General features: G+C 49.0%; 1 protein-coding gene across 2 annotated transcripts in view; it reads left to right on the plus strand.

Moving 5' to 3' along the window:
• TP73 (tumor protein p73) overlaps window positions 1-26,497 on the plus strand; it is a 527,553-nt gene that overhangs the window by 248,147 nt on the left and 252,909 nt on the right. The gene's annotated exons all lie outside the window — the stretch shown is intronic.

Raw genomic sequence — 26,497 nt, forward strand, 5'->3', positions numbered from 1 at the left:
GCGGCTCTATTCATGTGTGTGTCAGCTCTACTCTGGAGTTTGGCAGCTCCACCCTTGTGTCTAATGGCTCTAGTCATTTATAAGGAAGCTCTGCTCGTGCATGTGGCAGCTCTATTATAATGTGTGGAAGGTCTGTGTGGTGGCTCTACCCATGTATGTGGAAACTCTTCTTCCATGTGTGGAAGCTCTACGCTAGTGTGTGGCAACTCTATCCTGATGAGCAACGACTCTAGTCATGTACGTGGTAGCTCTTCTTGTGAATGTGGCAGTTCTACCCATGTCTGTAACAGTTCTAGTTATATATGTGACAGCTCTAGTCATATATGTGTCAGTTCACTTGTGGTATGTATTAACTCCATTCTAATGTGTGGCGGCTCTACCCCTGTGTGTAACAACTCTATTCATGGACATGATGGCTCTACCTGTGGATGTGATGGCTTAAGTTTTGTGTGTGGTGGCTCTACCCTTTTATGCAACAGCTTTAGCCATTTATGGGGCGGTTCTAATCGTAACTGTGGCACCTCTACTCATCTGTGTGGCAGCTCTATTTGTGTGCAACTGGTGTTCGCAGCCAGTGACAGGTCTTCGGTGAGCTGAGTTGGTCTCCACATCATGCAATTTCAACTAAAGAGACAACGGACACAGACCACTGGCCAAGTAGCAAATGTTAAGGCTTCATCAAAGTGAGACTATATACATGATTTGTCACCTTTGCTAGTGATATCATTCCACCAAAATCATTGGGGTAGTGGAAATGACATCATATGCGCTTTGGTCCCCTTGCCTGTGTCATCACAAGAATTGACGTCACACAACTTTTGACCTTTTAAGAAACAATTATTTATAAAAACACGAGAATACACCTTTCTAATAAATAGTGACTGGTTGCAGTAACAAACAGCTAGTTACTGGACTAAGAAAAACTGAAAGGCAGACTTACTTTTCAATAACCAATAGTAGTAATCAGTATGGTTAGACTGCAGACGTTCCAAGGCAATCAAGAACGACTAAAAGTGAGGGAGGAGCCTAGCGCGCATCCAAGATGGTCGCGTGAGCACAGGGCTCCCCGGACCCTTTCTGCTCCTCGGAATTTATCCTGAGAATATCCTGATGTGGTTTATGGAATCTGGGAGATGAAGACCAGCTGAGCACATATCTCTTTTCAAAAATCAACTCGGACCTGGGAATCCTGAGTTGTCGTCGTCGGAACTTTTGGGACCCACCCGACGGAGGTGACCGGGGTGAAGGTGACCCGTGGGGCCGGGCTGCAATTGAACAACAGCGGCTTCAGCGCGGTACCAGTTGCCGATCCACCACTTTCGGTTTCGGTTTTGGACTTCAGGAGACCAGCTGGCGGGTGCGCTCGGGGTGGAGAGGTGCTTCCTGGGCCTCTGCACGAGGTTTTCCTCCACCTGCCACTAGAGTGCCTATAGCCTCGGACCCCCTCTACCGACATTTTGAGGTCTTCTTGCTGGTGCCCTTGCACCTCTTGGTTGGAGGTCCCCTTGAGTGACCGTGTTCACATGGGGGGCAAAGGGGGTCCCGAGGGGCGCAAGACCAAGGCCTCCCTCCGCGGGGGAGCGGTCCAGAGCAACAACATGGACCGCTACACCCAGGGCAGAGGGTCCCCTGGCGCTGCTGGCCTCCCCCCGGACGCTGCAGGGGGAGGCACGAACGTCTCTACGGAACTTTCCCTGCAGGACATTATGGGCGCCATTGCTGGCATCAGGGAAACCATCGCCACGCAATACGAGGCCCTGGCCCGTAAGATCGACACCGTCGCGATTGATGTCACCCTGATCCGGGCCGACCTCTCCAAAACAAACGAGAAGGTCCAGGCCCTCGATACACGGACCTCCACCCTCGGTGCGGAGGTGTCGGATCTGCGGGCCGCGCTTGGAGACATCAGGGTGGTCAACGATCATATGGCCCGGCGGCTTGAGGACTTCGAGGGACGGGCCCGACGCAACAACATCCGCGTCATAGGTGTACCGGAGTCCTCCGACGGCCGCCCGGTTGACCTCGTGGTCGAGGAACTTATCCTGCAACAGTTGTCCCCGGCTGGCCTAAGTAAGTTCTTTGCCGTGGAGCGGGCCCATCGAGTTCCGGGCGGTCGGCCACGGCCGGGGGCCCCCCCGAGGCCTATCGTGGCCAAACTATTCCACTACAGGGACCGCGACGCTATTCTGCAGGCCTCACGGACCCACGGCCCGGTTCGTCACGAGAACTCGACCATCAATTTTTACCCGGACTTCACGCAACTGGTCCAGAAACAGCGGATGGGATTCCAAGGGGTGAAGCGTCGTCTCCGCGAGCTGGGCCTAAAGTATTCGATGCTCTACCCTGCAAAACTCCGAGTGGAACATGGGGATCGGACAGCCTTTTTTGACTCTCCTGTGGCCGCAAGTGACTGGCTGGACTCGCTGCCGGACGGAGGTGGCCGTCCCGGACCCTCTGCGGGCACCGTAGGTGACGGGTCCCCTTTAGAATGACTTTTGGTCCTTGATTTTGTCGTTTTGCACTGTTCAGTTGGGTCTTACTTCTTTTGTATATTGTGTTTCACCAGGACCTGTGAGGGGGGCGGGCGGGGACGGGTCCCTTTCCTCCTCCGGGGTCTTTTCGTAGAATGGGGTTAGTGGGGCGACAGGCACACTGCAAGTTGGGGGGGTTTTTTGGCCCGCAGGGGTGCAGGGTGGGGGGAGTTGGACTTGGGGTGGGGTTGGGGGGGAGGAGGGGTTGTTTTGTTGTGTGTTTTTTGTTTACAGGGCGAGGTATTGATTTTTGTCCACATCTGGGAACTGTGCTGCAGGCTGGGGGACCCTTGATCTATTGGAGGGGATGGGGGGGGACGGGTTGAGGCTTATGTCATGGAACGTCAATGGGTTGGGGGACCGTATCAAGCGGGGTGTAGTGCTGCAATATTTGCGTCGTTTGACTCCTGATGTGGTGTTTCTCCAGGAGACGCATCTGGTTGGTAATGTTTGTCATGCAATGAACAGGGGGGGATATCGCCTCGTAGCCCATTCTGGCTTCACAACTGGTTCCAGGGGGGTGGGCATTCTCCTGCGAACCTCCCTTCCGGTGGAGATCACTAAGATAGTCTCGGATGACAGAGGGCGCTATGTGTGTTTGATTGGGAGGTGGGAGGGGCAGCCCCTTACCCTGGTTTCAGTCTACGTCCCCCCGGGCCTCCAGAACTCCACCTTCACTGACTTGGGTCGAATGCTGCTTGACCTTCCGGACGGCCTCCTGCTCATGGGCGGGGACTTTAATTCTGTGGTTTCGGGTGAACTGGATCGTCACCCACCAAGGACCCTCCCCGCTGCCCAGGCATGGCTGGGTGGGATGTTGGAGACCTTCGGCCTGGTGGATAGCTGGAGATTAATGCATCCGACCCAATGTCAGTTCACCTTTCACTCGGGGGCGCATGGGAGTCTCTCTAGGTTAGACTACTTCCTTATGCCCGCGGCGCAGACTGGTCGGATTAGGGAGGTCAGGCACCTGGCGCGGGGTATCTCCGACCATTCTCCGCTGTGGCTTCTTTTTGACACCGGGTCGCGGTCTGCAGGGCGGATCGCTCCCATTAACCCATGGTACCTGCGAGACCCTACGACTCGCGACAGCCTGGTTAAGGCTATGGACCAATACTTCCTTGATAACGAGGGGTCGGTGTCGTCTGCAATGTCCCTGTGGGAAGCCTTTAAAACCGTGATCCGCGGACACGCCCTCTCCCAGATAGTGGTGGCTAAGAAGGTCAAGAGTGAGGCAGTGGTGAGGCTGGAGACTGACATCTCGGGGCTGGAGTCGGCCTTGGAGGCGAATGTCACTCCGGACGGGCTCCATGCCCTTAGCCTGAAACAGTTTGAATATAGGTCCCTGGTCACTGACGCGGCCAAAACTATGTATAGGGAGCAGCAGGGTCGACTGTACGACGCCGGGGACAAGGCGGGAAAGTTGATTGCGTGGCTGGACAAAAAGGAGAGAGTGAATCGTGTGGTCCCGGAGTTGCGTGCTGCGGATGGTGTGTGTGTGACTGAGCCGGATGAGATTGTGGAATGTTTCGCCGACCACCTCCGGGCTGTGTACTCCCCAGTGACTGACAGAGATGAGGACGACTCTCGCCTTCTACTGAGGGATATTGCCTTGCCCGGCCTGTCCGTTGAGGACCGTGAGCGGCTGGACGCCCCCTTGTCGGCGGATGAAATAACGACCGCGATCCGCTCCCTTCGCTCGGGCAAGGCTATGGGTCCCAACGGTCTGCCCATTGAGCTATATAAATTGCGCCCTGATAAGCTTGCGCCCTTCCTCAGTCGCATGTTCCGTGAGTCTCTTGCGGCGGGTTCCCTTCCGGCTGACCAGCGTTTGGCCACGATAGTCGTGATCCCCAAGGAGGGCAAGCCGCGAGACCGCTGTACTTCTTACCGGCCTATTTCACTGCTAAATGCAGAGCCTAAAATCCTGGCGAAAGTCCTTGCCAATCGTTTGTTGAGCGTCGTGTGCGATCTTATTCATCCGGACCAATGCGGCTTCATCCCGCATCGCAACACCGCTCTTAACTTGCGGCGTCTTCACGGCGCCCTGGCCAGGGCGGAGCTCCTCTCCGAACCGGCCGTGCTGGTTTCTTTGGATGCCACGATGGCTTTTGACACCATCGAGTGGCCATTCCTCTGGGCTGTCTTGGCTAAATTCGGCTTTGGGGAAGGATTTATTGGCTGGGTGAAGCTTCTTTACACGGGACCCATGGCTCAGGTGGTGGTGAATGGGCGGGTCTCTCGGCCCTTTGCCCTTGGCAGGGGCACGAGGCAGGGGTGCCCGTTGTCCCCTTTGCTCTTTGCTCTCGCCCTGGAGCCACTCGCTGCTTGGCTCCGCTGGGAGCCCTCGCTTAGAGGGATCCGGTGGGCCCCGGGCTTCGAAGATCGGGTCTCGCTGTATGCGGACGATATTCTCCTGTATCTCACCTCACCGCGGCAGTCGCTCAACGTCCTCTTTGACGTTCTGACTTCCTTTGGGAACAATTCGGGTCTCACGATCAATTGGTCTAAATCCTGCATCTATCCTATCTCTGGTGGTCCTCCTCTCCTGCCGCCTCGGCTTCCGATCCAAATATCTCTGAGCGGCTTTAAGTACCTGGGGATATACGTTTCGCTGGACCCGGTGGCTCGCTATGAGCAGAATCTCCTACGTCCACTCCGGCGATTGCGGGAGGACACGGCCCGGTGGTGCAGGCTGCCCCTGTCCCCGCTGGGTCGGGCCGCGCTGTTCAAAATGATGTCCCTTCCCAGGTTCCTCTATGCACTCCAGAACTCCTTCGACGTTATCCCAGTGGCCTACTTTCGTGAGGTGGAGAGCCTGCAGAGGAGACTGGTGTGGGACGGGCGGGCGCGTATTGCTCTTGCTAAGCTTACTCTCCCCTGGTACGACGGGGGCATCGCGCTTCCTGACATTCGCAGGTACTATTGGGCCTCGCAGCTAGCGGCCATTAACCATGCCACGTATGCGCCTGGCTTGAATCCGGCGTATGAGATGGACAAGTTCCTGCTTCCCGGCGGGAACTATAACAGGGCACTTTACTCCCGCTCGGCTGGCCGGACCCTTACGGGTCCTACTAAGATTGCGGTGCGGACCTGGAGGGCTGCCACTGCGGCCACGGGCTGGAGTGAGCGACTAACATGTGCTACTCCTTTGTTTGCCTCCGACCGCCTGGGCAGCCTCTGGACTACGAAGGGGTTTGACCAGTGGGATACGATTGGTATCAGCAAAGTGGGAGACCTGTGGCATAAGGGCACGGTTAAGACTTTCGCGGTGCTCCAGGCCGAATACGAGCTTACGGACAGGGAGTTCTTCCGCTATGCCCAGGTTCGACACGCCCTGCTCTCGGTCTTTGGGGAGGGGACCAAGATCCCGGTTTCCTCGCCCCTCGAGGACCGCATACTTGACGGACATGTCCCTGACAGTACTATTTCTTTAACTTATAAAAAACTGATTAATCATCGGGCTGACCTCTTTGTGCGCCTCCGGGAGGCTTGGACGGGGGACGGGGTGGAATTGGACGACGAGGACTGGCAGTCTGCACTGTCGTCCCCCAAGGAGGTCGCCATTCCAGCCCGTCTCCGGTTGGTACAGCTCAAGATTCTTCACCGGGTGTATGTGACGGGTCCTCGCTTGGTCTCGATGGGATTTTCCGACGACGGGCTCTGTAAGCGGGGTTGTGGGCTCAGCGCCACCTTTCTCCATATCCTGTGGGAGTGCCGCGAGGTGGCGGACTACTGGCGCCGGGTCCATATGGTTATGGGACAGGTCACTGGGGTTGTGCTGCTGCCGGAGGTGCGTCGCTGTGTCCTGAATGTGTGGGAGCCCAATGATTACAGCGCGGCTCAGACTCGGTGGGCAGCCCTGGGGAACATGATTGCCAAGAGAGATATAGCGCAGCTTTGGGGCGCCCAACGGCCGCCCACCGTGTCAGTATGGAAGGAGAATATGGACTGGTGTATGTTCAGGGAGAAGACTGTGTATGTGGCCCGTGGTAAGCCGGGGGCATGGGGTAGAATCTGGGGGCAATGGAATGCGTATCGCGGGGGTATCTGTACGCCCCCCCTGGTGGACACCGATATCGCCATGTCCCCCTGACCCTTGATGGTTCCTGGCACCTTTTGGAATAACTACATATGGACGTTCATCTCCCTTGACCCCCCCCCCCCCCGTCCCCAGCCTCCCGGTACTCCTTCCTTTTGCCGGCTGCTTAATGGTCTGCACTGGAGTTCCCCGGAGGAAGCCTGACCCGCACTGTTTGCCCTTATGCCTCGCCTTTTGTTTTTCTTTTAGTTTTTGTGTCTGTTGGACTTAAGTCTCCTGTTCCTTTAGAACTATCCGGAGCCACTACGGGGCTGCGCCCCGGGACTTGACTGCAGCCATGATAAATGTATATTTCATTCTGTACCTAGCGGCCGGCCCTGGTGGTTGTAGGCCCGTGCTTGTAACCGAATTATTGTTCAATAAAAAATGTTTAAAAAAAAAAAAAAAAGAACGACTAAAAGTGGCAAATTAGGGATAGCAATTGCGACAGCTAGCTACCCATAAAAGATGGCATTCTGAAAGTACGTTGGTGACGAGCTAGTAGATATAATAAGATCTGGCACGGGATTGATACACCACTGGGAGAAGTGAAAATTAGTCTTGAGTTAGGTGAAGTTAAAAATGATCGCTGAGTGCTGAAAACTCTGGTGCAGTGTGGTTACGTGCAAAGCCACTTTCTCAAAGCACAGAATTAATGAAAAGTAGTGACGGCTAGAAGGGAAGACTTAAAAGTTGTCCAGCAGCAGAGGGCTATTCAGGACGGTGGAATAGCTATAGAGGCAAAACAAAGCTACAAGTCCTTGGGTAGAAAAAAAAGGATGTCTAGGTGTCTAAGGAAAGGTATAATCAGCAGTACAGAGGGTCTGTGTTACTGCTGCACAAATTACTGGTGCGATCTCACCGGAAGTAAGATGTCTGGTTCTAAAGACTTCTGAAGGCCCCATGTAGAGCATGGTGCCCAATTCAAAAAAGCCTTGTCTAGGCCATTTTGCCCAATTCTAAAAGCCTCATCTAGAGCATTGTGCCCACTTTGCCTCATCTCTAGCATTGTGTCCAAGCCAAGTGTCATCATTTGAAGTTTTGTGTCACATGCTGACTATCAAGGGCAGAATGAAATACACTGGAGATAACACTGAGACCTGGATGGTGCATGTTATAGTCAAATGCCTCAAATTCGAGACCCAAGAGCCAAAACATGTAGACAATGGAAGAAATTAGAAATGTGGGTGTGTGTGACAGATATACCGGTGGTCTTTAACAGTCAGATCCCAACTTTCAGTGCTGGTCAATCTTTAGAGAGCCAATAATGGAAGAGATAATATGGATACCCCTACTGTTCAACCTCTTAGCAGATGCAACGGTCCACTACCTAAAATCCTTGGCTTTTAATGTTCATTATAGCACTTCTATTCCACAACCATCCACTTATATCTCCACTGTCCAGTCAACAGGATTACCAACTAATATGGTACAAGATTTCAAAAGCAACAAATAGAGTTTTTGAACCCTTTCTTCTCGCATCTAACCATCAGTTTAACCGCGATTCCATCAAAAATATTTGCATCGTCCAAAACACTGACGAGACATGTCAGCAACCATGCCCATTCAAGCTTGCAGAACCTTGGCAAAGGCACGAACCACACTGAGATGTTATGAGCAGATGCATCCCACGTCTCCATGCTCCAACATGCAAACCACCAGCCCCCATAAAATACCACACACTGAAGGCGGGGCGCCACCTCTCTTCCCAGAGAGTAAGCCATGCTGTAATTTGCTCAGGCAGGGACACGCCAACACCAGTTTTACAGCAATATGCATGTATCATTTAATGAGGGCTGGAAAGGCACAGGGAGCCAAAAGAAGAAAAAAGTTTTTTCTTTTCTTTTTTTTGGTGGCACAGACAATGTTCTGATCGGATACCTTTGCGATGAGGTATTGCTTTCGCACCACAATTAGAAATTTATCTGGATTATACTCAGAGCTCGTTGCTGCTCTGGCATGTCTGAAGGCGAGACCAAACATACACACTACAGAGAAATACAAGCAGGCACTGTTGTGGCATTCTGAGCAAGGAAGCTACGTCGGTGCTGGGTGTTCGATAATGTTACTTTTTATATTCAGCCACATTAGGGATCACCACTGCAAGGTGTGCTGTAGAATAAGCTGTACCAGCGGTTAATAAAAAGTCTAAAACTTTTTATAAAATGTGAAGGAATTTGAAGTTGGAGGCTAAAAATTAAGTTGGTGCCCTTAGTTTGATTCGTGGGAGCAGTGCTAACAGAGTAAATAGTCAGATTGGGAAACTGAGAGGAAGCCAGAACATCACATCAAGAACACAATGGATCAGTGAATTGAGAGGAAAAACTAACAAGAAATTGAGAAGCAGGGTGGAGAGACCATTGAGAAAAGCTTGGGTAAGAAATGGAGAGAAGGGAAGGCCTGGGAGATGAGGAGTCATGATTGAAGAACATTAAGAGGGAGGCTGGACAGGGCAGTGCAATTAAAACAAGGCAGGAAGTTGTGAGAAGGGGTCAGTTTTTAAAGTTGGGTGAACATGTTTTGTTGCTTCCCTTGTACTTGGCCATCGGCTAAGGTGTTAGGTAAGAGTAAGAGGATGTGGGTACGGTGGGGTCTGGATTTCCAAAACCTTGTATTGATGAAGCTTTGGATAATATGTTTATAGGTTTATAATGCACATTGTTTACAAACTAACTTAAATCAATGCGCATAAAGAAGTACACATGGATAAAGTCAGATATCAGTTCTGTTCTAATAGAAGGTCTTGCGGTCTGATGGAAAAAACAGGCGGCCAGTGCTTCTTATACAGCATTCATTTAACATATGTCCTTCTTTCTTGGAACAGTTTGATTCACCTTATTTTCAGTATTTCCTTGATAAACACTGTTGATGCCCACACGCGTTTTGTAAGTTCATTCGCTTCTCAAGGTTAATGGCAAAGTTCTGTCTATAGCACAGATTCCTTTTAATGTATAGCCTTTGTCCGTAAGCAACCATCAGCCTTCAGAAAACGAATGAATGTGTCAGCAAGGAAAGTATTTTTCAAGAATATACTGATAATGAGACTCAAAATGTTCAAATAAAGACTGCAAACGCTGAATTAATAATATGTAAATTAGGCTGGTCTCCAAACTTCTTGATTAGATCATGACATTGGCATTGCAAGTAGAGATATTGTGCAAATTGGTTGTGAGAAGTACATAGAGTGCTATCAATAGTTTGATGGCTGGGATAGTCCCTGAAAACACAATGAAAATCTTGTCTGCTGTATTACAAGTGCCATAGATTATTACAGGGCTGGCTTTATCGCTGATGGTGCCCAATGCGACAATCTGTTTTTGGCACCACCCCGCCATATTACCTCCTCCTCAGATTCCCTCACTTCCACCCAGCAAAAGAGCCCCTCATCTTTCCACAGCCCCTCTCTCGAATACATTCCATTTGTTTTAAAACACTGGTAAAGGCTGGTTTTACTAATCCACTCAGCTATCCACATAAAATACAGATCTGGTCTTTGCAACGGGCATCCTAACCCTCTGTGCTACTTTATGGGATTGTCAAAACTGTCACTAGACAAAACTACAATCGCTCGCTCTAGCAGTAACATTAATCACAAGAGTTATCATGCCATTTGTATTGCTGTCTGAAAGCTGAATGGACATGGAACTCTGCAACAGGTGCTTTTAAATCGTACTTTACTGCTAAGCACAGCACCCCCCACCCCACGCTCCAGGTCAGGGCCCAGTGTGGCCGCACCAGTCGCACCGCCCTAAAGCCAGCTCTGGATTATTACATGTACTATAGGATATAATGCACTTATACTACAGCAGACAAGACATCCTCCATGTGTTTGATGGAAAATTCAATCTGACAAACTTTAAATAAGGCCCATAGTGTTGGAAACTTTCCTCCTGTACCCTAAGATAGATACTTGATTAAGAGAAGGTGCTTAATCTCTTTTTGAATGCCTTGTGGGTCTGTACTTTCATCTGTGCTAACACAAACTATTCCATAGTGTCTGGCCTTTGCCCATCATGCAGAGCGTCTCTCCCCATGAATGGATGAAAGGGTACATTTCCAGTTGTGTGTTATGCCAGCTTGTGTTTGTAAAGTGCATCATCGGCTGGTGCATTGGCCTTCTAGGCGCTGAACATGCGAACGATGAGACCACATCCCAACGGGGATACCGTCTTTGCACCACCCCTGGGGTTGGCAGTTCCTAGTCTGGGGAGCAGGGCTTTAAGTGAGCCAGGTCTTGCCGGTGCTCAGCACCAGCAGTTCTAAAAAGCAGGTGCTGAGACGGGTCTCTATCGGGCTCCCCATTTCTTCTCTCACCCTCAGGGTGAAAAAAAAATCCTAACTCTGCAGCAGTACCACAGCTCAAAGCCTATGATGTTACTACTGAGAGACATGATATAGTTAATTCACAGTCTCATCATGTCAGAACTGATGCATTTTCAATATTATATACAGCAAAGCCGTAGTTGTTGCTTATTGCTCTTATACAACTAACAACCATTGACAAAGCCAATATTCCCAGGTTCTTGTAGGTGTAATGTTACTTGCTGTATTATATATCTGGGTGCAACGAAGCAGCAAAATACCAGTTGTGCGTCACACTATGATGAGAACAGACTTTAGGATTACTGTGTTTTTGTGCCATACCCTTAATTACATCAGTCACACCCCTTTGAGAGACCCTCCAGTTTTTTCATCCCACTTAAAGCCCTGGTGGGGAGTCGTCAAGAACATTACAATAAAGCCTTCACAAGAAGGCCTTTAAGGTCAAGTTACACACAGCTTCTGCTTTACTTCTTTGCCCCAAAAAGAAATAGTGTCTGATGTAAAAAAAAGTACTTGTAAAAATGGATGGTTAGCTTCAGAAAGCTACTTGGAGGTAAGATCACCCCTTGTAGAGGGTTCTCGGGTTTTCCTGTCATAATTAAGACATCCTATACTGGATTTATCTTTGCATTTTGACACTTGCAGTTCTGTTTGTTCCAGTGGAAAGGGAGATCACAGAAAGTAAAAAAAAAACAAGAAGTGGTGAACAAATTCGGTCATGAGATGGGGCAACATGAGATAATATTAACGTGTTCTTCTATATGTAGCGCTTCAAAGCGCGCCTTTCCATGTCTAACTGCTCTGCATAAGAAGTGTTACTATCAGATAATTTAGTACTCTCCCTGAAGACCTCACAAGGAGAAAGTTGTGTGTTGGTCTTCTCTAGATTCAAGCTCGTAGAGCTAACTTTTCCGGTAAGGCATCACAATTATTATTATTAGAGATTAAGCTAACATTTTACGCAACGCGAATAGTAGAAGTTACCATTACCCAAATGTAGGAGATTTCATTTTTATCGTTCGAAAGAGTCTTAACCTGCTAAGGCTGGAATTCGAGACCTTGAGATCGCCGCATTTGTCAGCTGTGAGCGTTTAAGTCACCGAAGCATCGTGGCATCTCCCGCCCTCCAAGGGGCATTTTCCCTCCCTTTGCAGCGCGTTTTCCACCTCTTCCCGGGTCTTGTCTCGAGGAAGCGGCAGGGACGTGTGTGCGGCCTGGGGACCAGCTGCAGAGCAGAATGCTAATTATACTCCGTGCCAGTTTTCGGTCCGTGCCTGCCCCCAGCTGCACCCCCAAGCCAAGACAGGCAGGGCGCACCGCGTCTTGTTATTGACACCGTTTGGAGGGGGCGGGGGGCTGGTCATTGCCTAACCATCTGTGTACGTTTGGGGCCTCGTGCACAGGACGTAATCGCGCCACGCCACCTCAGTGCCCGCGTGCACAGGCTGCGCACGTCTTTCAATAATACTGAGTTTTAATGTGCAGCTAAACTACACCTCAGCTCCCTGGATTGGGATATCGTTGGTTTACATGTGTTTACATGACGATGACTCTGAAGGGGGCGCACAACGAAACAACATAGGGGCAGATTTACAAACCCCTTGCGCCACTTTTGCTTCATTTTTAACATGGGAAAAGTGACGTAAAAGTGGCGTAAGGGGCTTGTAAATCTTCCCCATAGTATAATTATAGACAAAGTGTAATGACGCCACAGGAAGTGATGGACCAGAAAGTGGTGTGTAGTCCTATTATGCTCCTGCCTATAACATGAACAGGCCAACGTTGTCGGAACTGAGATACAATCTAGGTTATAGAGCATCTACAAATGCAAATATAGGGAGAAGTTACATCTATTTGTCTGCTAATGCAAAGCAGTGACTTTTTGCCAACATGCAACCCTACCTTTAAATAGCAATACCTGTATTTATAAACATTACTCAAATGTAAATTCGGAAATAATGAACAGAAGTGCATACCTGCTCTGTAATTAAATATGTATTAAGGAATGCATGCATTGCTTAGGAAACAGTGCACTCTGGACCATTTGTATCTTAAGCTCGTCAGGTGGGCAAAGGAGATGACATGCAAAGTCGAAAATCAATTATTTGTGACGCATTAAAAGTGGGACTTGTGCAAAAATGTTTTCGATCCTGTTGCCACCTTTCTGCTCAATTTTGAACGATGAGGAGGCTGTTGCCTGAGGCTTACAAACACTCAGTGAGGGGGAACAACCTTTACAACGCAACTTTTACAACGCACTACACTTACAACGCATTTTTTACAACGCAAAATCCATTACAACGCACTACACTTACAACGCATGACACTACAACGCATTTTTAAAAACTACCTTTACAACGCATTCCATTACAACGCCTACCATTACAACGCATAATATTACACTACACTATCCAACACTTACCCTACTGTTGCACCCCCTGGAGTTAGAATAGTAATTTTTACCCCTATACTATCCAACACTTACCCTACTGTTGCACCCCCTGGAGTTAGAATAGTCATTTTTACCCCTATACTATCCAACACTTACCCTACTGTTGCACCTCCTGGAGTTAGAATAGTAATTTTTACCCCTATACTATCCAACACTTACCCTACTGTTGCACCCCCTGGAGTTAGAATAGTAATTTTTACCCCTATACTATCCAACACTTACCCTACTGTTGCACCCCCTGGAGTTAGAATAGTCATTTTTACCCCTATACTATCCAACACTTACCCTACTGTTGCACCCCCTGGAGTTAGAATAGTAATTTTTACCCCTATACTATCCAACACTTACCCTACTGTTGCACCCCCTGGAGTTAGAATAGTAATTTTTACCCCTATACTATCCAACACTTTCCCTACTGTTGCACCCCCTGGAGTTAGAATAGTAATTTTTACCCCTATACTATCCAACACTTACCCTACTGTTGCACCCCCTGGAGTTAGAAAAGTAATTTTTACCCCTATACTATCTAATACTTACCTTAAATGCAATTTAATATTATGCGTTGTAATGGTATGCGTTGTAAAGGTAGTTTTTAAAAATGCGTTGTAGTGTCATGCGTTGTAAGTGTAGTGCGTTGTAATGGATTTTGCGTTGTAAAAATGCGTTGTAAGTGCATGCGTTGTAAAAGTGTGCGTTGTAACGACATACATCCCTCAGTGAGACCACATTGCAACTGTATGCAATGGCATACAATGCTTACATAGGTGAACATCCACTGTGTTGGGGCATTAGCAATATGAAACTGCACATCTTCAGTTCACAATGAAAGGTACCGGTGGCAGCTCTCAACATTGTGAACAGATGCAACACTAAGTTCGGGGTCGCATGATGAGCCTGCATGCAAAGCCATTAGAAGTTCGCCAGGTGTGCCTGACTAGCCTGTAGTTAACGTTGGCGACTGGGTTGCTCCAAAGGATTCTAACCTTGTAGGTTTGCAGCTTTATAAGCAGGGCCACTGAAATTAAGTGTCAACGGAGGGCCAAATTATGCATCATATTTATGCCTCAAGAAAAGGCAAGCTATGTGGCACAATGCTGCACAGTCAGTGACAATATTTTTTCGTTAATTTGTCATTTTGGCACTTATTAATACTGTTTGTGCAAATTTGCACCTCATTACCACCAATTTAATACCTGAATACAACAATCAGCAACTGAATGGCCCCCATTTAACCTCGCAAAGGATCTGCCTTAGCATGGAACTGTATTTTCTTTTTATGGCCTGGCTTGACAGCACAGCTATTGCCAGTCAATTATGTGAGCATCACAAAAGAGGGGCTTTGTCTCCGCCCACACGTTGTGAGCCAGGAGTACATGTTTCGATTGGGAGGAAGTTGTTTGCTTCCACAAAAAAGTGCTTGCCCTCACACAGCTGTAATTGTTTTGCTTATATATCCAGCTGCCTAACCTTGAACTTTCAGGAACATGCACATGACATTGGAATGCTACTAAAATGTCTAAGCTAACTAGATCATTTATGTTGTTTTTCTCTGGCAGCAGCAGCACAGATGGGAGGAGGGCAGTCATTAACCTATGTGGATTTTTAGGCCTGGATTGACAGAACAACTGTCCCATGACCTTTTAACCTACACCAATATTTTTACAGTTCTTTGCTTCCACACAAATACATGTCTATGCCCATGCCATTTAATTGTAATACTTTTCATTGCCATACAACACCCCTTTAAAGCCAGACCTGTAAGCATTGCCAATGGTTATTTATTTAGGTGAACTACAAAAAGACAGGTGAACTCTGATATTTACATTTCTCAAAAAGTTGTGTTCATATTCGAAGCAAAAACATGCACTATGGGCACACTCACAGCCTTTCATCAATAGGCCCAATTAGGCATCCAGCAGAGCAGTATGCATGCACATTTTTACTGACATTTTTTGAGCAGATGGGAATTGTGAACGGGGGAGATGGTGTAGCATGAGGGGTTTTGTTGGTGTTATCTGTTAGAGTGGGCTGCGGGTACGCTGAGGAAGCATTCAAACTCATTCTGGGATATGCTCTGTGAGCTAGACCTGGATATTCCGGAGTAATTCACATTTAACAATGGAGTAAGGGGGGAGGAGCCTAGCGCTTGACCAAGATGGCCGCGTGAGCTCTGAGCTCCCGAGACCCTCGCGCCCTCCGTCGACTATCCTGTCTCTAATCCTGTCTGTATGCATGGCATCGTGTAGATGACCTGTCAGGGAGGCGATTGATGCTACCCGCGGTCGGATCGCCCACCGGGAACCGGAGTTATGCATGGCGGAAGATTGCGGCCTATCTCCGAGGGATGCCAGGGGCTAGAGTTGGCAGGATGCCCGACTTCTAGTTGAACAACAACGGCCAGGCGAGGTGTGAACTGTCGGATGGAGGTCCCCGTCCTTTCACTTTCGCTTTCTCTCCCTTTGTCTGCCCTGCCCCTGGAGAGCTCTTGGTGGCTTTATTATCCTTTGGACGCTCTACATGCTACTCTGGCAGCCCATTGCAGAACTGATTACTCCTGATTCCTCTCGTTGAGAGAGGGCCGTTTTATCTGAACCGACCTGCTTGGTACCAACCATGTCGGGCAAAGCAGAGGTGGATCGGCTGAAGCCTAAGTCTACCAGGCGGGGAGCCTATACTCAAGTCAATAATATGGACCGCTATGCTCTGCAGAAGGGATCACCGAGTGGGTCGAGCCAGTCGCCGGATACCCGGAAGGCGGCCTCGCCCTTGGCCCCGGAGCTCTCGCTGCAGGATGTCATGGGCGCGCTCGAAGGGATGCAGACTTCGATTGGGAGACAGTTTGATGCCCTGGCGCATAAGGTGGATGCCATCTTGGTGGATGTTAACCTGATCCGTGCGGACTTGGGCAAAACTAATGAACGGGTTAAAACCCTGGACCTCAAGACCACGGGCCTCGCCGATGATGTCACGGAACTGCAGACCGAGGTTCGTAAGCTGAGGACCGAGAGTGATCTCGCCGCCCGCCGGCTGGAGGACTTTGAGAGCCGGGCCAGGCGCAACAACGTGCGCGTTATCGGGGTCCCGGAGTCCTCGGATGAGGCTTCGGTTGACCTGCTCGTCGAGGACTTGGTGCTTAACCATCTGCAGCCTAAGGGTCTTGGGAAGTTCTTTGCGGTTGAAAGGGCCCATAGAGTGCCGGGTGGGAGGCCCAAGGTGGGAGCCCCACCGAGGCCGATTGTCGCCCGGCTCTTTCATTTTCGAGATCGGGACGCTATCCTGCAAGCGTCGAGGGTGACGGGCCCGGTCCCCTTCCAGAACGCGTCGGTGAATTTCTATCCGGACTTCACCCAGCAGGTGCAGAGGCAGAGACAGGGCTTTCTGGGGGTGAAGAGGCGACTTCGGGAGAGGGATCTGAAGTATGCCATGCTCTTCCCTGCCAGACTACGTGTGGTGTACGAAGATCGGACATTCCTCTTTGAGTCTCCTGTCATGGCCGATGAATGGCTGGACGCTTTGCCCCAGCGGCGGACGGGAGAGGACACTGCCGCGGATGGGGACAGTGGCCGGGATGGGCAAGGCTGATTTTTCGGAGCCGGTCTGACTCGATTTGACTTTATTTGATGACTTGATTAGAGTGCAGTAAATGTGGAGGGTTGCGGGAGGACGAGGGCAGCTCTTTCCTCCCTTAGGGTGCTTTTTGTAGATTTTGGGTTTGGTAGGGCGACAGGCACACTGCAAGTTGGGGGGGCTTTGTAAGCTGCAGCAGGGGTGCAGGGTGGGGGGGATGGTTGGGATTTTGGGGTTGTTGTTGGGGGGTCTGTTTCTGCAAGGCGTAGTGATCATCTTCGGTATTGTCCCATGGTGGCTCTTCGGGGGGGGGGGGTGGGCCTCTTTGTGTTTGGGGATGGGGGGTAGAGGTTTAAGTGTTATTAGCTGGAATGTTAATGGTTTGGGGGATCGCATTAAGCGCGGGATAGTTTTGCAACACTTGAAACGGTCAATGCCAGATGTTGTCCTACTGCAGGAGACACACCTTATAGGTAACACGTGCTATGCTCTTAATAGGAAGGGTTATAAATTCATAGCTCATTCGGGATTTTCCTCCGGGTCTAGGGGTGTGGACATCCTTGTCAGGGCCTCGCTACCATTTGAGGTGGACTCCACCGTTGTTGACGATAGGGGGAGGTTTGTGGCGGTGGCGGGGAGGTGGGAAGGTAGAACTTTGGTTTTAGTTTCGGTTTATGTCCCTCCAGCCCTGCAGGCCTCCACGTTTGTAGATCTGGGTAGGGCCTTGCTGGATCTCCCGGGGGGTATGTTAGTGGTAGGGGGGGACTTCAATGCTGTCGGCTCTGGGCTGCTGGATAGGTACCCGCCCAGAGACACAGGGGGGGCTCAGAAGTGGCTTCCAGACTTCCTAGACACACTCGGCCTGATAGACTGCTGGAGGCTCCGACACCCCACACAGCGTCAATACACCTTCCACTCCGGGGCGCATGGTAGCCTTTCTAGGATTGACTATCTGCTCACTTTACTGTGCACGCCCCTTTGGTGTCTGAGGCCAGGCACATGGCGCGTGGCATATCGGACCATTCGCCAGTGTGGGTCAGGCTGGATGTCGGCCGAGAGGGAGGGGGAAGGGTGGCTCCTATTAACCCCTGGTACTTTCGAGATTCCAAGATGCGCAGCGCACTGGTGAAGACAGTTGATAATTTTTTCAAGGATAATCAGGGGTCCGTGGACTCGGCAGTGTCGCTCTGGGAAGCATTTAAGACCGTGCTGCGAGGGGAGGCCCTCTCACTTGTAGTGGCGGCCAAGCGGCGGAGAGATGGCGAGGTTATGCAGGTGGAGGAGGAGATCGTGGCTTTGGAGGGAGCACTAGAGGAGGAGGTAACAGCGGCCTCACTGCATGAGCTGAACTTGAAGCAAGCCGAGTATAAGGACCTTGTGACAAATGCCGCTAAGACCCTCAGTAGGGAACAGCAGGGCCGCCTGTATGATGTTGGTGACAAGGCCGGGAAGCTCCTAGCTTGGCTGGATAAAAAAGAACGGGTTAATAGAGTAGTGCCGGAGCTGACGGGAGAGGGGGGAGAGGTGATTGTGGAACCTGAGGGGATTGTCCAGTGTTTCTCGGACTATTTCCGTAAGGTTTATGCCTCAGTGTCGGATAGGCCGCCCGAGGACTCGCGTGACCTCTTGCGGGATATCGCTCTGCCCTGTCTTTCTGATGTAGATAGAGATGATCTTGATGGAGACTTAACGGTCGATGAGGTGGCGGGAGCTATTCGCGCGCTGAACTCGGGCAAGGCCTCGGGCCCGAATGGCTTGCCGATTGACCTGTATAAACTGTTCCCGGATAGGGTAGCCCCTCACCTGCGCGCCATGTTCGTGGAGGCGCGGGGGAGTGGGACCCTCCCGTTGGACCAGAGGCTGGCGACAATTGTTGTGATCCATAAAGATGGTAAACCCCGAGATAAGTGTGCCTCATATAGGCCCATATCACTCCTCAACGCCGAGCCGAAGATCCTGGCTAAAATCCTGGCGGGCCGATTGGTCAGGTTACTTGGAGACTTGATTCACCCTGATCAATCCGGTTTTATTCCGCATCGCAACACCGCGTTGAACCTTCGGCGCCTTCATGGGGTGATCGCCAGGGCTGGCACGCTGCGAGAACCGGCTATTGTGGCGTCTCTTGATGCCACGATGGCCTTCGATACGGTGGAATGGGAGTATTTGTGGGCTGTGCTAGCCAAGTTCGGCTTTGGCCCTGGTTTTGTGAGCTGGGTGAGGTTGCTGTATGAGGGACCCCTTGCGAGTGTGGTGGTAAATGGCCGGGCATCGACTCCGTTCCGGCTTGGGAGGGGGACTCGGCAGGGCTGCCCCCTGTCGCCTCTGTTGTTCGCCCTTGCTCTTGAACCGCTGGCGGCGTGGATACGCTGGCACCCGGATATACGTGGCCTTCGGTGGTCGCCCGAACACCAGGACCGCATTTCGCTATATGCTGATGACATCTTGTTGTATCTTGCCTCGTCCAAGAACTCACTCATAATGGTCTGTGACGTTCTTACATCCTTCGGTAGAAATTCGGGTCTCGTCATCAACTGGAGTAAATCGTATTTATACGTCCTGAGTGGTGAGGTTCCGCCGGTCCCGCGAACTTGTTCAATCCAGATTGCTCAGCAGGGCTTCGTGTATCTGGGGATCTTTATCTCCATGGACCCCGCTTTGCGGTATGAGAGAAACCTGCTCCCCCCCCTGGCGCGCCTGCGGCGGGATGTTGAGGGCTGGCGGAGGTTGCCGCTCTCCCTCGTCGGGCGCGCTGCCTTGTTCAAAATGATGTCCCTTCCTCGGTTCCTCTACGCATTGCAAAATACTCTAGATTGGGTGCCGGCCAAGTACTTTCGGGAGGTCGAAAGCCTCCAACGGACGTTGTTGTGGGATGGGCGGCCGCGGATAGCGATTGCTAAATTGACGCTTCCATGGTATGACGGGGGTATCGCGCTTCCAGACATCCGACGCTATTACTGAGCCACCCAGTTGTCCGCGATTAACCACGGTTTCTATGGCCCGGCCCTCAGCCCTGGTTATGCCATGGACAGATGGTTGTTGCGCGGTGGGAACTATCTTAGGGCGTTGTACTCGCGGTCCCTCGACTCATCCCTCACGGGGCCCACTGGGGTGGCGGTGCGTGTATGGAAGATGGCGACTGACTCTCTGGGCTGGAAGGATAGGCTCACCCTAGCTGCCCCGTTGTTTGAATCTGAAAGGTTGGGTAGGCTTTGGCATACGAAAGGGTTTGATAAATGGGACTTGATCGGCATCTTCAGGGTTGGAGATATGCTGATTAAGGGTAGGGTGAAGCCCTTTGAAGAGTTGCAGAAGGAGTATGAGTTGGGGGCGTCTGAGTTTTTCCGATATGTTCAGGTGCGTCATGCCCTGCGGTCAGTCCTCGTGGAGGGTGAGAAGGTGCCTGAGTCCTCTCCTTTGGAGGACCGGATCCTTGATGGCCATATGCCGGAGAGCACGATCTCGCTCATCTACAAGAAACTGATAAATGTTCGGGCTGATATGCTACTGGGGCTGCGGGACCAGTGGACTAGGGACGGACTCGAGTTGGATGATGAGGACTGGCAGTCTGCTGTTTCCTCTCCTAAGGAGGTTGCGATCCCGTCGCGTCTGAGGCTGGTGCAGCTCAAGATCCTGCATCGAGTGTATGTGACGGGGCCGCGACTGGTTCATATGGGATTCTCTGAGGAAGGCCTATGTAGGAGGGGATGCGGTATGGTGGGTACTTTCCTACATATCATCTGGGAATGTGGTGTCATCACGGAATTTTGGAGGCGAGTTCATGCGGTGATGGGGGAGGTGACGGGCATTGCTATGCAGCCGGAAGCGCGGTGTTGTCTCCTGAATGTCTGGGGGCCCACTGACCATGATGAGGCACAGACCCAGTGGGTGACCCTGGGTAACATGGTTGCTAAGAGGGACATCGCGCGCTTGTGGGGTTCCGGGGGGCCCCCCACGTTAACTGCGTGGAAAGAAAATATGGACTGGAGTATGCTCAGGGAGAAGACAGTATATTGCGCCAGAGGCCGCCCTCGGAACTAGCATTCCATCTGGGGGCGGTGGAATCAATACAGGGGGGGAATATGTCTTGCCCCTGATCTGGATCCCCCCGAGGAACAGCTTTCTTCTTGACCTTCTTTCCAGCTCAGTATGCAGATGTGATGGTTAATTGACTTCTTGGGCCTCTGCTTTTCCCCCCTTTTTCCTCTTATCATAGTACTGTGACTGTTAGACGATTGGGGTCCGGCTCCCCCTGAGGGGCTACCACCGTGGGCATTCAGGGTTGTTGCCTTGCTGGGGTTTGTTGTGTGTTTGTAATTATTAAAAATGGAACCTTCTCACTGCTCCTTCAATGTACTGTGGACGATTCTTTGTACTCTCCTATCGAAGCTGCCGAACCTCCGGGTTGTCGGCTGAATAGCTGTGTCCAGATTCTTGAAGAAATAAAGGTTTTTAAAAAAAAAAAAAAAACAATGGAGTAAGACACTCCTACTCTTAAAAAATAGTAAATTGAGTTCTATAAAGCAGGTCAGAAATTCAATTCCCTGTGGAAATCTACAGTCACACCTCAATGTCACATAGCTCCACCCAACTTGTTTTACTCCTTTCAGATTACATAGCTCATGTATCCAGTAATCTACAAATCCATGCTGATTCTATATCCTATGTGTATTTGTGAGTGTGTGTGTGATTCTTTTGCTCTGGAAATTCCAGGTATAAGTGAATTTGCACCCCTTTCCTTCCTCAAAGTATTCTCAATGAAGAAAAACATTTATTCACTAACACCTGGGTTGTTTCAGCAATTGTTTATGAATTACTTTTGTTGTCTGGTGTATCTTTATATGTTAGGTTTTTTTTCAACATTTTGAATATTTATTGTACTTAATGTTTACAGTCACAGAACGTTCTTATTTAAAAGAAAGCTACGATATGCCACACCATAACACATTCTGTGTTTCCTTTCTCACAATCACGAAGAATGTGGCTAAAGTATGATCACGACTAAAATAAAACTGCAAAACATCTGGAGTGGTGTTACAGAGTAAGAAGACGCATAGCAAATATTCCGGAGACTGACTGATCAATTTCATCTGTTAGACTTCCCCTTTGCACATTTTTTGTCATTATTTATTTTTTGTAATTATTAATTTTGTCTCGTCTTTTTTGGGAGAAACTTTTATTTGGATGACAAAAGTTTATATTTTTCTCAATTAAAAATGGTAAAAAAAATCTAAAACTTTTGAATAATTGTTACTTACTTAGATACAATCAGTGGTCGAAGTGGGCAGGAACAGCAGGTCACGGCATGCCCCTACTTTTTCAATTTAATAGAATCCGTTCCCCTACTTTTTATTTAAAAAATGCGTCCCAGGCCAGCAAAAATAGCCAAGGCCTATAGATAAGCCTCCTCCATTCGTGGCTGTTCGGGGTGGGTAGAGAAGGAAAAGGACTATGTCTCTTCCTTTTTGCCCAGAGAAGACAACAACAGTGTCCGTTTCTCCTGCTCTGCCGCTGTCAGCTGCCCCCTCTTTCTTCCTTTTTTTAAATATTCGTTCTCTGCCTCTGTCTCGCTCCTCCTCACTTGCTGCATAAAAACCGTGGCTTCAAGCCCTCTTTTCCTGACATTTTTCTATTCCAAAGTGCAGCCTCGGGACGTGAAGAAAAAAACGTTCAAAATACGAAAAAAACCTAAATAAAGCAAGATAAAATGGTTGCAGCGGCCAGATTGGTTTTATTCACACCCAAACACATTAGCACCACTTTATAGAGTTTGCCAGTGAAGCCCTGCTGTATTTAGGTTTCTCATCTTTCTTTGAACAGCATTGTTTTCACTGGATGGGGAAGTGCACCATTCCTGGAGGTACTGCAGTAACTGGTTGATGTGTGAAGTGGTCCTTATCAGCTGTTTTCCATAATTTAGTTTATAAAATGTGTAATGCAGCTCTGTGGTCTTTTTAAACCATACTGCGTACATTTTGTAAGGATATAAGCATTGGACAAGGAAGCGGGTCCCTTCTGAGCCCTGTAGTCATATCCTTAACTTTTCAGTCAAAAACACTCATTGATTTCTAAATAAAGAGTGTAAAAGCGTTAAGGTAACCATGTTGTTCCTGCTTACATTTCACATGCTTTCCTTAATCCTGCATTCCCTATGAGTGTTTTCTTTTTCCAGGATGTTTTAACTTTTTTTAAGGCAGCATATTACTCTTGTCTAGTGCGGGGGTTCAAGTGGGTTGTTGCTGATGTCAGTGTGAGTTTCTTTCAGTGGGGCGGTATGGTGTTCGGTGAGGGAGAGGATGTGGCACTATGGCCAGAGCTGCCGAATTTGAAACTGGAGAACCAGGTTCAGCCTTCAAGACCTGTCTACCAGACCACTCTCCTGAGGGAGCACATTCCCATGCTAGACCTTAGAAGGCCCTGCTAGACCTTAGATGCCCTGGTGTCTTAGCACCCGCAGCTGGACCTTAGAGGTGAGAAGGGTGGGTTAACCTTGAAGGCTTGTCTACCACAATTCATAGTGAAGTTCACCTCCAGTCTCGCGGGCAGGCCTACAAAGCAGCACACCCTAGAACGACAAAGACTCTGTCACTGAGGTCACAGGACCCTTGAGGCCAGTCTGCCTCACCCATTGGTACCCCGATTGGCTTAGTTTCAGCAGTAATAGTGCAACTCAACAGGGATCAGCAATGCAGGATTTGCACACACACCCAACTTAGTTTGCAAATGTCATGGTCTCTCTACTTGATGCACAATCACTTTTAACATGTGCTGCTTGCTTTGGGGGCACTGAAATTACGTAGCAATGGAGGACAAAATTATATCGCAGTGTTGACTAAATGAATGCAGCAAAAAAGGCCGCAGCATAATGCAGTACATTTTCAGATACTTTATTTCGGCATTTGTACACATACCAACAGTCTCTGCAAAGATTTTACCTCATTAGTACCAATGTAATATGCAAATGCAGCAGTGAGAAAGGTGACCCGTCAACCTTTGCAAAGGGCCCTCTACTTTGCAGCAACACAAGTCATATTGTTTAGTAACTTTTGATCCGTTTAAGCTGCAAACTATTTTGTAGTTAAAATCGTCAGATTATGCAGCAGATAGTGTATATGTGGCAAATATGGCAGAGCCTTAATTATGTGGAAAACATTTGCAAACAAGGATATTTTGCCATTCATGTTTGAACTGCTCTTGTGGAAAAAGGGAGGAGAAGTGCTAAGGACAGAAACTGCATGGCTCGCAGACAAATGGCTTGTGCTTCCACTTTTAAGCCTATTTGGTACTTTCCGCTATTGGAAACATATCCCACTTTAGGGATGCATTTTAATGTCAGTAACCCATATTAAACCTTAAATAAACATATGTATCCAGTGGTTGAATGAAATAACGTAATAAGCTGTAACTGGTCAGTGAAATGGCAAATACAAAAAAATGGGATGTTTTGCTCTTTCTGGCCCTTCACTGACCCAGTCCTCAGGTTACTCACGCCCTCTGATTCTCCGCCCACAGTACCCCTACTTTTTTCCCACTTTGACCACTGGATACAATAAATACGAGACCAGGATACAACGCTGTATAAAGTATTGCACTTTGCAATCCGTTTCTTGCTGACTAACCAGATGTATAATGGAGTGCCACCTGGGGATGCAGCCTTTTCGGTGTCAGGGCACAGAGTGTGCAGCTGGTGCCCCGGGATACCAGGGCACTCCCCAACCTGCTGGGGTTCATTACCAGGCAGAACAAGGCTTCTGAAAAGGTGCGTCATTCCTGGTGCAGGAGTTAAAGGGGGAAGAGCGGGGAGGCGTGCTCGCATCAGGTCTGACGCCTGGCTATCTTTTACTTTGAGCTGTACTCGGTGTATGTTATGCAGCTGAAAGAGAGGCTCCGTGCATCTTTCAGTACCAAAGGGGAATATCCCACAGCTAAATATCTGGACCACCACAACAGCTCTTCGACTTAACCACTTCCCTGAATCTAAATTAAATTACAACATTCTTTTACTAAAGTACCCGTTTTTCTGCGTGTTACAGCATCTCTGCAAACTAATAAATCACGCCTGATCATAAAAACCTGCATTAGGTCGTATTAGACATTCGTATAGTGTGTGGCCATTAGAGATGCGACATGCGTTGTGCTGAATGCATAAATAAACAAAACAACACAGTATCTCATTTCTATCAATTCAAACAGCATTGTTCCTGTTTACGGATTCACACTATTAAAATATTGCACCCTATTACTAAACATTACATTCCTGTTCATAATAAAATGTTTACCCTGTAGTAAAGTGCATGGCTATTGCACCTATAGCATAGCATTTATGTAAAACAGACAACATTCTCACTGCACGATTATAACTTAGTCAGAACAAAAGTAGAGCAAGCTCTGCTTTAAAGGCATCATAGCTATATCCTGAACACATAATATAATATGCGATACTTATTATGAAATGACTGCGCCTGAACAACTAAATTGTATGTACTAAATGATTTACCCTGATCACAGACAAATATAAATATCGATTTCCACAACAATTACATCATTGGATTATAGAATCGCAGTAATCCAAATACTTAATGGAGTCATACATCTTATATTGAACTAATTAAAAATAATGTACTTAAAGGGTGCAAAGCACAGGTGGAAAAGTTGCACAGGAAACATCTTTAAATGACAGTAACGCCTAGAGCTGGGAGATAAGTAGCAACATTGGGCACTCATAAAACACAGAACACACACGTAAAGCAATCTACATGCTTATCTGTTGGGTGTAGTTAAAGTGGAGCAGTAGTGCTTGAAAGTGCTTACTATAAGCTGGGGGTTTCTGGTGCTCTGCACCGGCACTTAATCATCAACACCAGTGCTTTTCATGAGCACCAGTTAAGGACACATTCATTCATTTAAAGAGAAATTAAGCGATTTGCCCAGAATCACAGGCTGTTGAACTGACGCCTAGACTCGAACCTGGTTCTCCAGTTAGGAAGTCAGCAGTTCTGGCCATTACGCCACATCCTCTCTCCACTTTCGTGATTAGTAGTTGGTTCTTTTTTAGGCGGCGCTAACAGGAGCAAGCTGCCTCCTGAGGAGAGCCCAAGTGGCATGGCAAGGGGGGGTACGCCCCAGACGGCACGAGTTTTGGGGCAGCGGCCTCCCCCTGCTCATAACTGCGCCGTCGCGGGGCGGCAAAGGCAGGAATCACCAGCACCCCCCTTTACATATGGTTGCCGCGGATGGCAAAAGCAGGGACTGCTACAGGCGGCAAAATGTCTAGCTACGCCACTGAGAGCCCAGGCACTTTTTTTGTTTTACAAATTAGCCACTGCTGCTTGAGAATACACAGCGCTGCACTGCACAAATGGCAGAAAGTTGCGCTGCAGCGTATTTACTAGGAGTCTAGTGCCCATGACATCATCAACCCCACACACATTAAAAATACAAAGGTGCTCAAGGGGTACATTGCATGAGATTGTTACTCGAGGCACACCCTTCAGTGCAAATTTCAATTAGCTTTTTTGAAGTAAATCTGTAGACGTCAATTAATTT

Source organism: Triturus cristatus, chromosome 1_2 (assembly GCF_964204655.1).
Source record: "Triturus cristatus chromosome 1_2, aTriCri1.1, whole genome shotgun sequence".
Taxonomy (NCBI): domain Eukaryota; kingdom Metazoa; phylum Chordata; class Amphibia; order Caudata; family Salamandridae; genus Triturus; species Triturus cristatus.